The sequence below is a fragment of the Phoca vitulina genome, unplaced genomic scaffold (assembly GCF_004348235.1).
Source record: "Phoca vitulina isolate PV1807 unplaced genomic scaffold, GSC_HSeal_1.0 scaffold49, whole genome shotgun sequence".
Taxonomy (NCBI): domain Eukaryota; kingdom Metazoa; phylum Chordata; class Mammalia; order Carnivora; family Phocidae; genus Phoca; species Phoca vitulina.
The window spans coordinates 12008665-12023592 of NW_022589752.1; the positions used below are offsets into that span (position 1 = coordinate 12008665).

Genomic DNA, 14928 nt, shown 5'->3' on the forward strand with positions numbered 1-14928 from the left:
CATCATTTGTTGCTTTTTCTCTACTTCTCTATGCTGTAAAGTTAGTTGGTGAATTCGGAATTTTTCTATTTTTTTTGAGTGAGGCTTGGATGGCTATGTATTTCCCCCTTAGGACTGCCTTTGCAGTATCCCATGGGTTTTGGACCTATGTGTTTTCGTTCTCATTGGTTTCCATGAATTGTTTAAGTTCTTCTTTGATTTCCTGGTTGAGCAGAGTGGTCTTTAGCTTCCAAGTGTTTGAATTTCTTCCAAATTTTTTCTTGTGATTGAGTTCCAATTTTAAAGCATTATGGTCTGAGAATATGCAGGGAATAATTTCAGTCTTTTAGTATCGGTTGGGACCTGATTTGTAACCCAGTATGTGGTCTATTCTGGAGGAAGTTTCATGTGCGCTCGAGAAGAATGAGTACTCTGTTGTTTTAGGGTAGAATGTTCTGTATATACCTATGAGGTCCATCTGGTCCAGTGTGTCAGTCAAAGCTCTTGTTTCTTTGTTGATTTCCTGCTTAGATGATCTGTCTATTGCTGAGACTGGAGTATTGAGGTCTCCTACAATTAACATGTTATTATCATTATGAGTCTTTATTTTGGTTAACAGTTGGCTTATGTAGTTGGCTGCTCCCATGTTGGGGGCGTAGATATTTACAACTGTTAGATCTTCTTGTTGGATAGACCCTTTAAGAATGATATAGTGTCCTTCTGTGTCTCTAACTACAGTCTTTCGCTTAAAATCTAATTTGTCTGATATAAGAATTGCTACCGCAGCTTTCTTTTGAGGTCCGTTGGCATGGAAGATGGATCTCCATGCCTTCACTTTCAGTCTGGATGTATCTTTAGGTTCAAAATGAGTCTCTTGTAGACAGCACATGGATGGGTCCTGTCTTTTTATCCAATCTGCAACCCTGTGCCGTTTTACGGGAACATTTAGGCCATTCACATTGAGAGTGATTATTGAAAGATATGAATTTATTGTCAGCATGTTGCCTGTGAAGTCCTTGTTTCTATAGACTGTCTCTGTAAATTTCTGTTGTATATCACTCTTGGGGTCTTTCCTTTTATAGAACCCTCCCCCCTTAATATTTCTTGCAGGGCCGGCTTAGTGGTCACATACTCTTTCAGTTTCTGCCGGTCGTGGAAGCTCTGCATCTCTCCATCCATTCTAAATGACAGCCTTGCCGGATAAAGTATTCTTGGCTGCATGTTCTTCTCATTTAGTACCCTGAATATGTCTTGCCAGGCCTTTCTGGCTTGCCAGGTCTCTGTGGATAGGTCTGACATTATTCTGATGTTCTTCCCTCTGTATGTAAGGAATCTCTTCCCCCTAACTGCCCTTAAGATGGTTTCCTTGGTTCTAAGATTTGCAAGTTTTACTATTACATGCCGGGGTGTTGGCCTGTTTTCCTTGATCTTAGGAGGGGTTCTCTCTGCCTCTAGGACTCGAATGTTTGTTTCATTCCCCATATTAGGGAAGTTCTCAGCTACGATTTGCTCAAATACATCTTCTAGTCCTCTCTCTCTCTCCACTCCCTCCGGGATTCCAATTATTCTGACATTGGAACGCTTCATGGTGTCACTTACTTCTCTGATTCTATTTTCATGGATTCTGAGTTGTTTTTCCCTGGCCTCCTCTTTTCCCTTTTTATCTGTTATATTGTCTTCCAGGTCACTTATTCGCTCTTCTGCCTCATTTACCCTAGCTGTTAGATTATCTAGATTAGATTGGATCTCATTGATAGCATTTTTAAGTTCTGCTAGTTCAGCTTTCTGCCCTTAGAGACTATGTTTCCATTAATTGATTTCTCCATTCTAGCTATTGTCTTCATACTGTTACCCTGAAGTCCATTTCCGACATCTTGGTTATCTGTATGATTCATATACCAAAAAACGCAACCTTAAAAAAGCATATAATGCAGTGGTTTTTAGTATATCTCAACTAAATTTTAATCTCTTAAATAATTATAATAAATGTTCATAATAAGGTATTTAAAAAATCCAGAGGGTTTAAAGAAATAAAGTCTTTGGGGTAAGGTGAGAGGGAAGGGTAGAAGGTTGTGTCCTGAAGGATTTAGTTTTAACATATTCTTCATGCTTTCTGGATTCAGCTATAATCCTTTCTACCTTACAGGCCAGTCCTGAGTTCCCAAGTACCCTCATGGCTGGGGAAGAGAATATTAAAAATTGACTGTATATGACCTGTGAGATTTTTCAGTCAAACAATGATACAAGCTAGTCTTTTTTCCCATCATTTCTTATCTCTCTAGTTCCAAATTGTGTTCATCTAATACCTCATTAAAGCAACAAGAGGAAAAAAGGAAATAGTCTATTTAAAATTCCTCTCAGGAGGCTTAAGAGCCTGAGTGTGAAAAAGGGGCAGGTCACAGCATTTACTTTATGAAAACACTGCTCTTGGCACTATCAAAAAGGAACAAAGCAGTACTTTATTTTATGCTGCAATGGAGTCCAAGGTTTGTTTGTAAGCGAAAGTTTGTGAAAACTTTTAATCTATATAAAAGCAACACTTTAGAGCATGGTCACACAAAACTGGGATTATGCAAAGATATGTAGTTTTATGCACATTATTTATAATTCTGAATCTCTGTGGAATCAGACTGGGAAAACAGATCAAGAGCATACAAGATGAATTGAAAAAGGAAAAAAGCAAAATTATTTAGAGGGTAGAAACTCAACTATTAAAATTAATAAGACAAATGAATACACCAAAATGTTAAGACACGCTACAGGTGGTGAGATTTCAGGTGCCTGTTCTTCTTTATATGTTTCCAATTTTCTATAGTAAGCACACATTATTTAAAAGTTTTGTTTAAGGTGTTAAATTTTGGTATATCGAACACATCATACACCGTATTCAGGCACCATAAGCCTCCAACTCTGTGAACTAAATTCAATATTATTTTAAATAAAACAAACATGAAATAATCATGAGCAACTAATATATGTGTTTGTCTTCAGAGAAAGATACTTTTTTCCTTTGCCAAACTTAATATTTTCTTAAATGAAATAATCCATGTTTTTTACCTCTCGGTATCCAAAACAGTACAAATACACCACTAGTAAATACTTGGTTTACTCTCTCAATTCAAAAAATATTTAAACATGATAATAGTAATAAATATTTTAATGAAAAGTATATAATGGCCAAATGTCTCAATTATATGCAGTTAAAATACATTTATTCAGGGCCTCTTATGTGCCAGACACAGTGGGAGATAAAAATACCAGTAGTACCTGGGACTGTCTGGGGAGGGCAGTGTCTCTATTTCCACGGAAGGAGACCACCATCCCCCTAAAAATTACACCTCTATGGGCCAAGTTAGTAAAGAGCAGTAAGAGTAAAGTGCTAATGGAACATAAAGGTAGTGATTAACTCCACTTACAGTCTAAATAATTAATTAGTGATCCCAATTAACCACATTACTACTACCCATATTCCAGGATTGAAAAATTACAAAGAGGCAAGGACTTTACGATGCTAGCTACCACAGGGGTTAGTCAGGGAGAGCATTCGAAACCAGCTCAAGGATCAGGCACAAAAAGAACCGGAAAGGGCTTGAGGGACTGTAAGTCATAATCAGGATGACAAATACCTGTTTGGTTCACTGACTAGAAAAAACTGCAATGGCAGGGATGGATGTTGTGGCCAGGAAGGAAATTCTAGATCTTGATTTCATAGGAGAGGGCAATGATTTGTGACTACATTTAGGTAAGCCTTTGATGCAGGGGATCCATGGTAAGTGGAAAAGGAGCGCCATCCACCGGTGTACATGAGGACAAAGAAGTGAGTGGCAGTAGGCACACTGGAGGAACAGGATGCTGTAAACAGAATTGCTCAGGTCTCAAAGACTAAGAACCACACCCAGAATGATCATTGACATTCCCTCATATGCTCATTCTTTGACTCTCTAAATGATGATTTCATCTCCTTGTAGAACAAGAATAAGCAGGGAAGGAGAACACAATACTATGAGCAAGGTGTCTAAGTAATCCTACTTGATTGCATCATCTAACAGATAAGAAGTATAAAGATAATTCCTATTTCCCTCTCTCCCCTGCTATAGATGGATGAAGCAATTATACGCCATGACTTAACTGTTGGAGACATCAAAGCCAATACCTATGAGTTTAGATGATTACAACAAACTTTCTATGAAATGGTAGATTAATATGAATGGATATTATATTACCACCAAAGCACTCAGAGAGAAATTCTTGAGCTTCCCTAAGGCAATTGATTGGTTTCTATTTTAGGGACACTGAATCATGTAACAAGACATGTCTGCCTTTTTTTTTTATTGGCTGCTAAAACATTAAGAGCAACAGGATTCTCAAATTTTACTGTGACTAAGAATCATCAGGAGATGGTAAAAAATGCAAGATTCCCACTTGTCCATGCTCTCTGCTCATCCCCACCCACTCAGCCCCAACCATCCCCACCCACCCAGCCAGGATTCTGAGTCATTTCAAGAGATACTAACGTGTGTGTGTGTGTGGGGGGGTTTCCAAGACCACTTTGAACAAGACAGGCTTTGTGACCTAGTTCACACAGACACTATTATACAGCAAGTTCCTTGTGCAGGAATCATCTTTTCCTATTTTGCTCTATTGCCTAAATCACTAAATTTAAAGTTTATTGTATCTATTGCCTCTCCATACCTTCAATGAAGCCCTCAAACTGTTTCTGCAGGAAGGAAGGGCTGAAGTGAATACAGTCTTTCGAAGTAACATGAATAAATCTTATTTATCCTTTTCCAAATATTGGGGAAAGAAAGCTAATCAATTTTTTAACAGCAGAGGAACTAGTTGAGCTGTTAACAGCCCTGAGCAAAAAAGACTGCAAAGAGAGGCCTGCCACGCCAATGTATTATTAAATAGTAAATAAGGCTGCTGACTTGATGTAGGCACAGTGACACCACCATGTCCTTTGATGTTCAAATGGAAACCCCGAAAACTACACTTGGTTCCAGTGCATGTAGGCAGCACCAGGACATACGTGCTCCATTTTCAGTGACACTGCAGGACCTTTCACACATGACAAAGAAAAATTCTGCCTACGTATACACATGAAATAGGACCTGAAGAAGGAAAGCAATTATAAAGAGTCAGCATACATTTATTGAGGGAATAATACATGAAAGACATTCATGTTAATTCTCGGATACTACAGAGAAGCACTGAATCATCTCGCTAATTCTGAAAAACCCGAATTAGAAAAATATTTTGAGTTAAACATTTTTGTTTAAATTGATTGCCCTGTCTTAATTCTCTACTTTCCTTTATGCGTGTAGAATTATATTCCTAAAATGCCCCTTTCACTTCTTGTTTCTTATGATGAAAACACTAAGCCTGCTTTATAAGAAAATACAGAATGGAAAAACAACAAGAGTAATGGCTAACATTTATTGAACATTTTCTGAGTCTGTGAAACTCAATTTGAAAGTTGGAATTGATGGCAGAACTGTCATCTCCTGATAAAAGAGGAATGGCAGAAATACCATCTATAGAGTAATTACTCTATGCTAAGCAGTGTCCAGATAGGTTTTGCTCATGTTAATCATCACAAACACCTTATGAAAATGCAAACCTGAGAAAAGTCAACGCTAAGCATTTTTACAGTGTAATTAACTCAACATAAAAGCTCTACATTCCATTCTTATACATACTCAGGATTCCAAATAAGCCATTAGGGAAATTCTTACTCGGTGTATTCATTCTGCATACAGGGCAAAACATAAACCCTTACTCACATTTACCACACTACGTATCTTTTGTCTCTGCATAAAAAGTATTTTCATTGTCTATAGCTAAAGTCTTTCGTTTAGTGTAGCACTTTTGCTGTTAAATAAGTTGTCATCAGTAGTGAAATTCACAAAATATAAAAATCATAAAACAGCATTTAGTTAGAAAGAAACCTCCAGAGATGGGCTGATGGGAAGGCAGCCAGCTGTTACAAGGGGTATCTCTGAAGTGTGCTCTCCCCTAAAGGGGATATAGAGCACCAGTCTGTCTCAGAGGCTCATAGCAAACTCAACTCTCCACTGTGAGCTCTAGAATGGATTAAAATAAATTTAAAGAGCAGAATCACAGGGGAATATAAATAACAGAAAGAACATCTTTAGAAATGGTTGGTTTGCGGGCGCCTGGGTGGCTCAGTTGTTAAGCGTCTGCCTTCGGCTCAGGTCATGAACCCAGGATCCTGGGATCGAGCCCCGCACTGGGCTCCCGGCTTAGCGGGGAGCCTGCTTCTCCCTCTCCCACTCCCCCTGCTTGTGTTCCTGCCCTCACTCTCTCTCTCTGTGTGACAAATAAATAAATAAAATCTTAAAAAAAGAAAAGAAAAGAAAAGAAATTGTTGGTTTGCAAGCTCCTCAAGGCTTCCTGGGTGTAATTTGAAACTGGGGCCCCATTTTTAATGAATAGGGGAACGTATGAAGCCTATTTTGGGTGGCTGCAAGATGACTAGTTCTCCACACCTGCCCACTAGAATCTTAAAATTTTATATAGAGGCCTAACTGGGTTCAGACATGTACCCAGTCCAAACAGCCTCAACACCACATTTCTATCTCAAGGGTGTATCCTTGGGGCAGCTTCTGGGAGTGGGGAAGGCAAGTGGAATGCACATTCCAAGCCCTGGGGAGGAGGTGGGGAGCCTCCAATTGCCAGGCTCTGGCTCAAGGGTCTACACTGGCTGTCTCATCTTGATAATCTACTCCAACACTAGAAGGGGCTGGGGTGGGGTCCTGGTCTGGCGTACCCCAACCCTAGTCCATCACATGCCTGATAGCGCTGCCTCCCCCAGGCAACATGTATAGGATGCACAAGCTGGTCAAATTCCTAAAGCTGTTACATTTTAGGCTAAATCTTTTTTCTTTTTCCTTTCTTTTTCCTCTCCTCTCCTTTCTTCCTCTTTCTTTCTTTCTTTTAATTTCTAGAAGTTCTTTCTACTTGGCAAGGAAGACACAGAAGTTTAGAAGAAGACACACTGGTTCAGAGAGGAAAGAGCATAAATTTGGAGCCAAGAAATAGTTTTTGTTCTTGTTCCTGAGGCCCTTCTTCTGTGCTCCTTCCCCTTACCAATTAAATAAGGCAGAAGCTGGAAGGAAGTGGTGTGAACAGATTGCTGATCAACAACGCTATTGATTCTAATTTCAGGAACCTCCCCAAAGTAGTTTACTCCTCTTTGTACTCTATCTCTGTGCCCCACTCTCAGTCTTGTGACGGAATGCTTAGAAACTCTTATGGCCTGATCTGGGGAGTCCCCAATGATGAACTGATTGGGCTGACATAGCAAACACCCTTGGGGGACCCATGTTCTCCCAGAGAAGTGGCAATGCCATCCAGCCAGGCTGCCTCAAATGCCCAAGTTCTGCTGCTTGTCTAGTTCATGGGAGAAAATGCTTACGTATTTAACCATTCTAGGTTTGTCACTTAAAACATACAACTTACTAAGGTACTTACAATTCAGGACAACATGCAAAACTTAATGCTTTTGAATAGTCACCCTTTACCAGACAGCAGAGAATTGCCAGAGGCCACCGAACTAACTTGGGGATCATTCTTCGCTCATACTTTGTATATGTTCACAGAACACCCCAGCACAGAAGTTAGTCACCATAGAGATCCTTTTGTAAATACAGTATTTTCTTCCATTTAGAATCCCTAGAATTGAAATTTTACGATACTAATAACTGATAGGACTTAACTTTACAACCTGACTCATATGGCTATGATCTGCTTAAATCTGGAAAAAAAAAAAAAAAATTAAAATTATTCCAGGATTTCAAATAGCCATAAATACTGACCCATTTCCTTTCTAAATAAAGTATTTACTTTTCAAAAACACAAATAGGGATTAATTAAAATGAAAACTCTCCCTACACTGAACAATATAACTTAGCTGTGATACTGTGGTTTTAGAAATATTTACAAACATAAACCAGAGGAAGGGAATGTTCTTATTCTTGCTAAACGCAAACCAGACCCCAGCTCATGTTATAGCATACCACGTCATTCTAAAGTATGTTAGGCCTAGTCTATCTTTCTGCAGATCATTTATATATTACCGATTCAAAACCCACATTAGAATTATCAATTTCATATTTGTTGCTAAATTTTTCATTACATATTTCTAAATGATTACTTTATTCTCTCAGGATGTGATATATTTCTCTCAGCATTTAACGTATTTGCAGATTCTTGTGTTTTTACATTGAATGAGAAATTGTAAGGTACATTACTATAAGTATGTACAGTCTTACACTCTGACAAGTTACTCTATATTTTATAATTATCAGAATGTGAATGTATATAGGATACTCATACACACTATACACTTGAAGTGAGTTCAGGCAGAGTTCATACTTAGTGGTGAAAGAAATCTTACTTTGTCTAAAACCTCATTTGTTCTTATTCAATGCTTTACAAAAATCCCACATGATTATTTCAGCTGAGAAATAAATATCATTCTTCATATATTTATCAGCTTCCACTTCTCATTTGTCTCTGGCCAATATTTTGTATTTCTACATAGCAACCTTAACTTAAAATTGCTCCCGGTGAGTAGGAACTCTACAATCTGAAAAATAACCCCAGTCACTAATATGAAGTAATATATGTCTGGATCACTCTTTCAGTCCTCAGCAAACAAATATTAAGTAGTATATAAAATCTGGAGTTCTATTTAATAAAGAAGCAGATAATTCAACTTATAGCAAAAAAAGTGGCCATCCGTTTTCCTTTAAAACACAGAGATGTAACTAAAGATTCATGTAGTAGAAAGTTCCCTAGAGCATCATCATTATTATACAATTTATATATTTTATAAAACTGAAAAAAATAAAACTACACTGTGGCTGGCAGAGTAATGGCCTCCCAAAGAGGTCCATGTCCTAATGCCCAGACTCTGTGAATATGCTATTTTACATGGCAAAGGAAAATTAAGGTTGCAGATGGAATTAAGGTTGCTAATCAGTTGACTCTGAGATAGGCAGATTAGCATGGATTATTCAGGTGGGCCCAACACAGTCAAAAGAGTCTTACAAAAGTGAAATAGTGAGGCAAAACAGTCAGAGGGCGATGGGACTATGAAGGAGGTCAGCGATGTGATGTGAGGACTCAACTCATCATTGCTGGCTTCGAAGATGTACTTGGGGGTGGGGGCATGAGCCAAGGAATGCCTTTAGAAGCTGGAACAGGCAAGGCAATAAACTCTCCCCTAGAGATTACAGAATGGAATGCAGTCTTGCTGACATCTTGATTTTAGCCCAATGACACACCTGTCAGATTTCTGACATACAGGATTGTAAGATAAAAAAAATTGTGTGTTTTTTTTTTAAGCTACAAACTTAGGATATTTGCAGCAGCAACAGAAGACTAATACATACACTGATAGCCTACACTGTGGTTCTGGTTAAACGAATTATAGCCTGGCCATACAAAGATCTCTATAAAGCTATTAAAAACACATTTTAAAATAATAACATGGAAAATACTAACATTTTACTATTAAGTAAAAAACTTATAAATGGGCATACACTACATGATCTTAATTTCTGTAAATCAAAGTATAAACACATGAAAAGTAAAATACATGAAAAGTGAAATGTCATCTCTGGAACGTGGGATTATAGTTTTATTTCTTTATACTTTTATCGTAGGTTAACAATTCATCATAAATATATTTTTAAAAAACAGAAAATGGTAACAGAAAACAGAGAAATAGAATAGAAATAAAAAACAGAAGAGCAAACAACAGAAAAACATTGGGCACCTAAATTACTAAGAGTCTCTCAAAGTTGCAAACGTACTTGCTTTAGATCTAATTTTGAAGATGCATGTCAGATACTGCTTCTTTGGGAAACATTTACCAATCACTCCCAGTCCCCTCAGCCATTTCAATCAGGTTGCTGAGCTCCCCCCTATGCTCTGTGACTACCATTCCCATACATCTCTGAACTGACTCCTCCACTGAACTCTCACTGAACTTGAGGAAGGGCACTCTATTTTGCTCATCACTGCATATTTCTAATTCACAGATCTTAGCTCACAAGTAAAATCAAGAATAGCTTAGGCCTAAGAAGACGGGAGGTTTATAACTTATTTTCAGAAGGCATATGAACACCTCTCTATTTACTCAAACCTACTGCTTCTTCAATTAATGAATTACAGGAACAATAAAAGTATGTTGCTTCATGAGTTCTATAGTGAGGATTAAGACAGGAATTTAGAAATAATGGATGTCATTTTCTACAGGCCTATTTTACTGCCAACTATCCTTAAGGTAAGCATTATTATAGCAAGTCTGCATATTAGAAACCTGGAGACTCAGAGAGGTTAAGAACTTGCCTGAAGTTAGTGGCAGGGATGGGCTCAGATCAGGGTTCATTCCCTAAATCACACTGCTGACTGAATATATATGCGCTCAACATTTATCTACAGCCTCTCTAGATATTCAGCTGAGAACATCTCTCTCCTTTACTGTGAAATTACCATTTTTATAAGTGGTCTAATCAACATCATTAGTTATCTATGGCTCTGTTTTTTTTGTTTTGTTTTTTTAAATAAGTTTGTAGGTACCATAGGAGGAAAATAATCCTTATCCTGGGAAATATGTTTATCTCAATAATGAATATAGCTTTGTTAGCAGATTTACTCAAGCCTGTTAATTCATACCTTAATTCTACTCTCCTGTGGAGAAGAGCACACCCATTAGGTAAATTCTGTCCTCAAAAGCTGGCAAATAACCAAAGACCATGCACTCTGGTTGCAGTTTACGTTTCCACTTGTACTCCACATAGTATACAATTTATATTGTAAGTAATAAAAAGAGCCTGAACTGACAGAAAGCCATGGTTACACCTCTGTAATTAATAAGGCTATTTCATTAATCTGCATGTTTTGCAGCAGGTTGGCAAGGCCACCATTATTCATCCTTTCACTTGTTTGAGTCACAGGGGCACATATGCTAGCTCATGCATGTCTTTACTTCTTCCCAAAGAGACCTATGGAACAGCTGGGCTCCGCCACATGACCTACTATTGCGTCCTATTATAACAGATTTCACTGGATGAGCACTAAGTTGCCTATGGCTTTATCCCTCTGACTTGATTAGTAGAACTGTTGAAACTTAAACTCCCGTAAAGAGAAAGACGGCTATTTTTTTTTTTTTTTTACTATTGCTATCCTAATTTTAATTTTCATTGCTTTCTTGTTTTTTTACTGATAAACTGGGTGCATTAAACAATAAACCTATTTCTCATGAATCTGCCTTTCATCTCTACCACTGAAAACAGCAATTAATAAATATAAATAGCAGTCTGGCCAATTAATACAGACCTAATTTTCTTTTAAAACTAATAAGCAATGTCATTTGTTCCAAACTAGTGACAGAAAAGCTCTCTGCAGTGGAGGGGATAAAAATTTCTTCCAAAATGAGGCTACAGACATAAGATGAAAAGGAGAAAGGTAAAATCATTCAAAGTCAAAGAGCAACGTTGTGACATTAGCAAAGAAAAAAGAATGCAAGCCCTGACATTTATACTCATAAATTAACAAACCTTAAAATCAAAACATAAAATCAAAAATTTTAATTAAGATTCTAATTGTGATATTACAATCTGATTCAAGTTACTCTAAATTCAATTAAGATATGTCCATATTATTGAGATGAAAACCATGATAATGTAGTCTTGCATGTCTACTGAGAAAGGCCACAAATATATGAGAGAAACCAATCACAGTTATCAAATATAAGAATGCAAAACGATATTCAGTCATTTAAATTAGGTTGGCCAATTTTCTAGAAAAATGGTTAGTGCAATTTGAAGTGGATAGCTTTTTTCCAATAATTTATCCATGTCTATTTTATAGAAAATAAAACATTTATTTGAAATTTTTCCACTCTTCCTTAAGAAAAAGAAAATTCAGGGCTGACTTAAAAGTAAGAAGTCAGGGGTGCTTGGGCAGCTTAGTCAGTTGAGTGTGTGACTCTTGATTTTGGCTCAGGTCATGATCTCAGGGTTGTGGGACTGAGCCTCATGTTGGGCTCTGCACTGAGCTCGGATCCTGCTTAAGATTCTCTCTTTGACCCCTGATTCCCCCCCACACCGGCCCACCCCCACCCCCTCCCCCGGCTCCTGCTCATGCTCTCTCTCAAAAAAATAAAAAAATAAAAGAAGTCAGATTTCAATTATAAAAACTGAACTTTTGTGCAACAAACTAATATGTGCTTTTCTTGGGGTGGGTAGTGTTTGTGGAAAGAATCCTAGAGTTCGTTTTAAAGTCTTCATTTTCAAGTTATTTATTAATGAAGTTGAAAAGAAATATATTTTCTGTAATTTATTAAAGGCCACAAAATCACACCTTGAGATTCTTTTAATAACTTAAAGTTTCAATTTTTAAACTCACAATCAACATGGAATCGAAAAAGTAAATCCATTCTTTTTGTTAAACAAATTAGTTTTTACAACTAATTAATGGGTTAGTAGGGAGTAACGTAAATGTTGAAAAAAATCATGAAATGTACAGTATTTCAAAAAGTAATCTATTTTTAAAAGTTTTAGAATGTTTGGTGGGCAGTTAGTACATTAGAGTAACTATTTAGCACATTTCAATAAATGTTTTTGCAAATATTTAGTAAACACAGTCATACCAGCATTCTGCTAACTATCATCCTGTCCTAGGTCTTTGCCCACAGCGGCAGCTCTATTAACGAAACTGAAATGAAGGACTCTGAAAGCCCTGAAGTGCCTTCAGTTGTTATCGGTAAGAAATATGGCATCAGAGCTTCTGAGTTAATTTTTATTTTGCTTTATTTGTTTAATTCTAATTCACCAAATACTGGTTATCCACATGTTGAATCTGACTAACAGAACATTCACAAACATGATGAATAAAAGTAGATCACAGCAGTAATATTTTTGGTTGAATTTTTTCTCTGATCCATAATCAATACTCAGAGAAGCTACTAAACCTTTAAAGACAAGATTTACTTGATGTAAGAAAAGAATGTCAAGAAAGGATAAAATGACCCTTCAAGTCTACAAAAAAAAATCTGTCCTGTGGAAATGATTTAGCTTGGATATTGGAGCGGCTAAACCCAGACCATATTTGAGACAGATTAAAAATTCAAACACTGGGCGCCTGGGTGGCTCAGTTGGTTAAGCAACTGCCTTCGGCTCAGGTCATGATCCTGGAGTCCCTGGATCGAGTCCCGCATCGGGCTCCCTGCTCGGCGGGGAGTCTGCTTCTCCCTCTGACCCTCCCCCCTCTCATGTACTCGCTCTCTCATTCTCTCTCTCTCAAATAAAAATAAATAAAATCTTTAAAAAAAAAAAAAATTCAAACACTGAAGTGATTAACTGAAAAAAAAACTGATTTTTTTTTTCGGGCTACCTCAAATGTACACCTTTTAAAGTAAGGGCAAACAACTAAAACAGACATTAACAATCATTAAGTTCAAGGTGAATCTAAAGGGCTAGTGAGGCTCATAGGAGAATGCTGGCCTTGGGTGGAAATAAAAAGAATGAATAAAGCAGATGTAGAGATTAGGGACTAATGCAACAAAGATAAGGAGAGGGAAAGGAAGCAAAAGGGAGAGAGGAAAAGAGAGAAAAGAAAAGAAATGGAGATGAAACCAGAGTACTAACAAGAACTGTCCTAATGACTTCCATGAGGAAAGCTGATGAGCAGAACCAATTATGCCAGTACTTTAAGAAGTACCCTAGGAGGGGTGCCTGGGTGGCTCAATCAATTAAGCGTTGGACTCTTGATTTCACTCAGGTCATGAGCTCGAGGTGAGATCAAGCCCCGAGTCAGGCTCTACACTCAGCATGGAGTTTGCTTCAGATTCTCTCTCTCCCTCCCGCTCTGTCCCTGTACCTACTCGTTCGCACGCATGCCCTCTATCAAAATAAATAAATAAAATCTTGGGAAAAAAAAAAAAAAACTCTAGGACTGACCTAAATCCTGCAGGAAGGAGAAGGAACTACATCCAGCAGCAATAGAGCCCTAAGTAATAGGCAGTAAGTCTGCCACTCCTGGATGTACCTCAGGATGTGGCTGAAATGCAGAAGTTACTTTTCAAAGAAAACTATAATTTCTAGCAGGAAGAAACAATGCTCAATGGGGTTTAAATATATCCCAGTTTTCTCAGAAATTAAGACATCAAGTTAACTGGAATTAAAATTAAAACAAAAAAAAAGACTTCAAATATTTTACAGTATATCCTGGTAAAAACATCTTGCCCTTCGTATTTATTGCATTTTTTCACATAACCAAAGCTTATAAAGTTATATATACTTTTGCTGAGAAACAAATTATTTTGCCAATAGTGAGCTAAAAATATTTACAGTTTTTATAGTTACAGCAATCAAGTTACATGCATGGGGAAAAAAAATGTCCTTTTCTCATTGACTGGAATTTCAACTTGTGAAACGGTGGAGTAGAAATATGATGGTATGTCCTCACTTTTCTAATTTTTACTACAAAGATGGAGGTGTAGTTAAAAACAAACAAAAAAAGACACCCCCTCCCCCCAAAACACATACACTGAAGAAGAGTCAGACAAGTTGTGACCCTTAGTTCAATGCTTATTTTCCTGAGGGCAAGCAACTGATCTTAATAGTTATTTACTCATCAGTATTCCTCTGAATTAAGAAACCTCTGGAGTACGAGACCGATTATGCTTTTTGGTCAGTCTTTCTGAGACTCCATCTTTCCATCCATTACAAAAGAGAATGCTGACCGTTGATATGCATATGACTAGCAGATGTTAGCCCAGACCAAACAATCTTTGAAAGAACACGAGCTGCTGCCAGCCATCACAGCCTGGAAGGTAAACCCAAATGCAGCTTCCAATTTCACAATCTCATCACCTTTGCTTAACAGATATGTTAAAAAAAAAAAAAAAAAAAA

At 37.4% G+C, this 14928-nt stretch overlaps 1 protein-coding gene across 1 annotated transcript in view; it reads right to left on the reverse strand.

The window, feature by feature from the left end:
- The window catches only part of SLC2A13 (solute carrier family 2 member 13), a 361603-nt gene that overhangs the window by 119999 nt on the left and 226676 nt on the right, over nucleotides 1-14928 (reverse strand). The window lies entirely within an intron of this gene.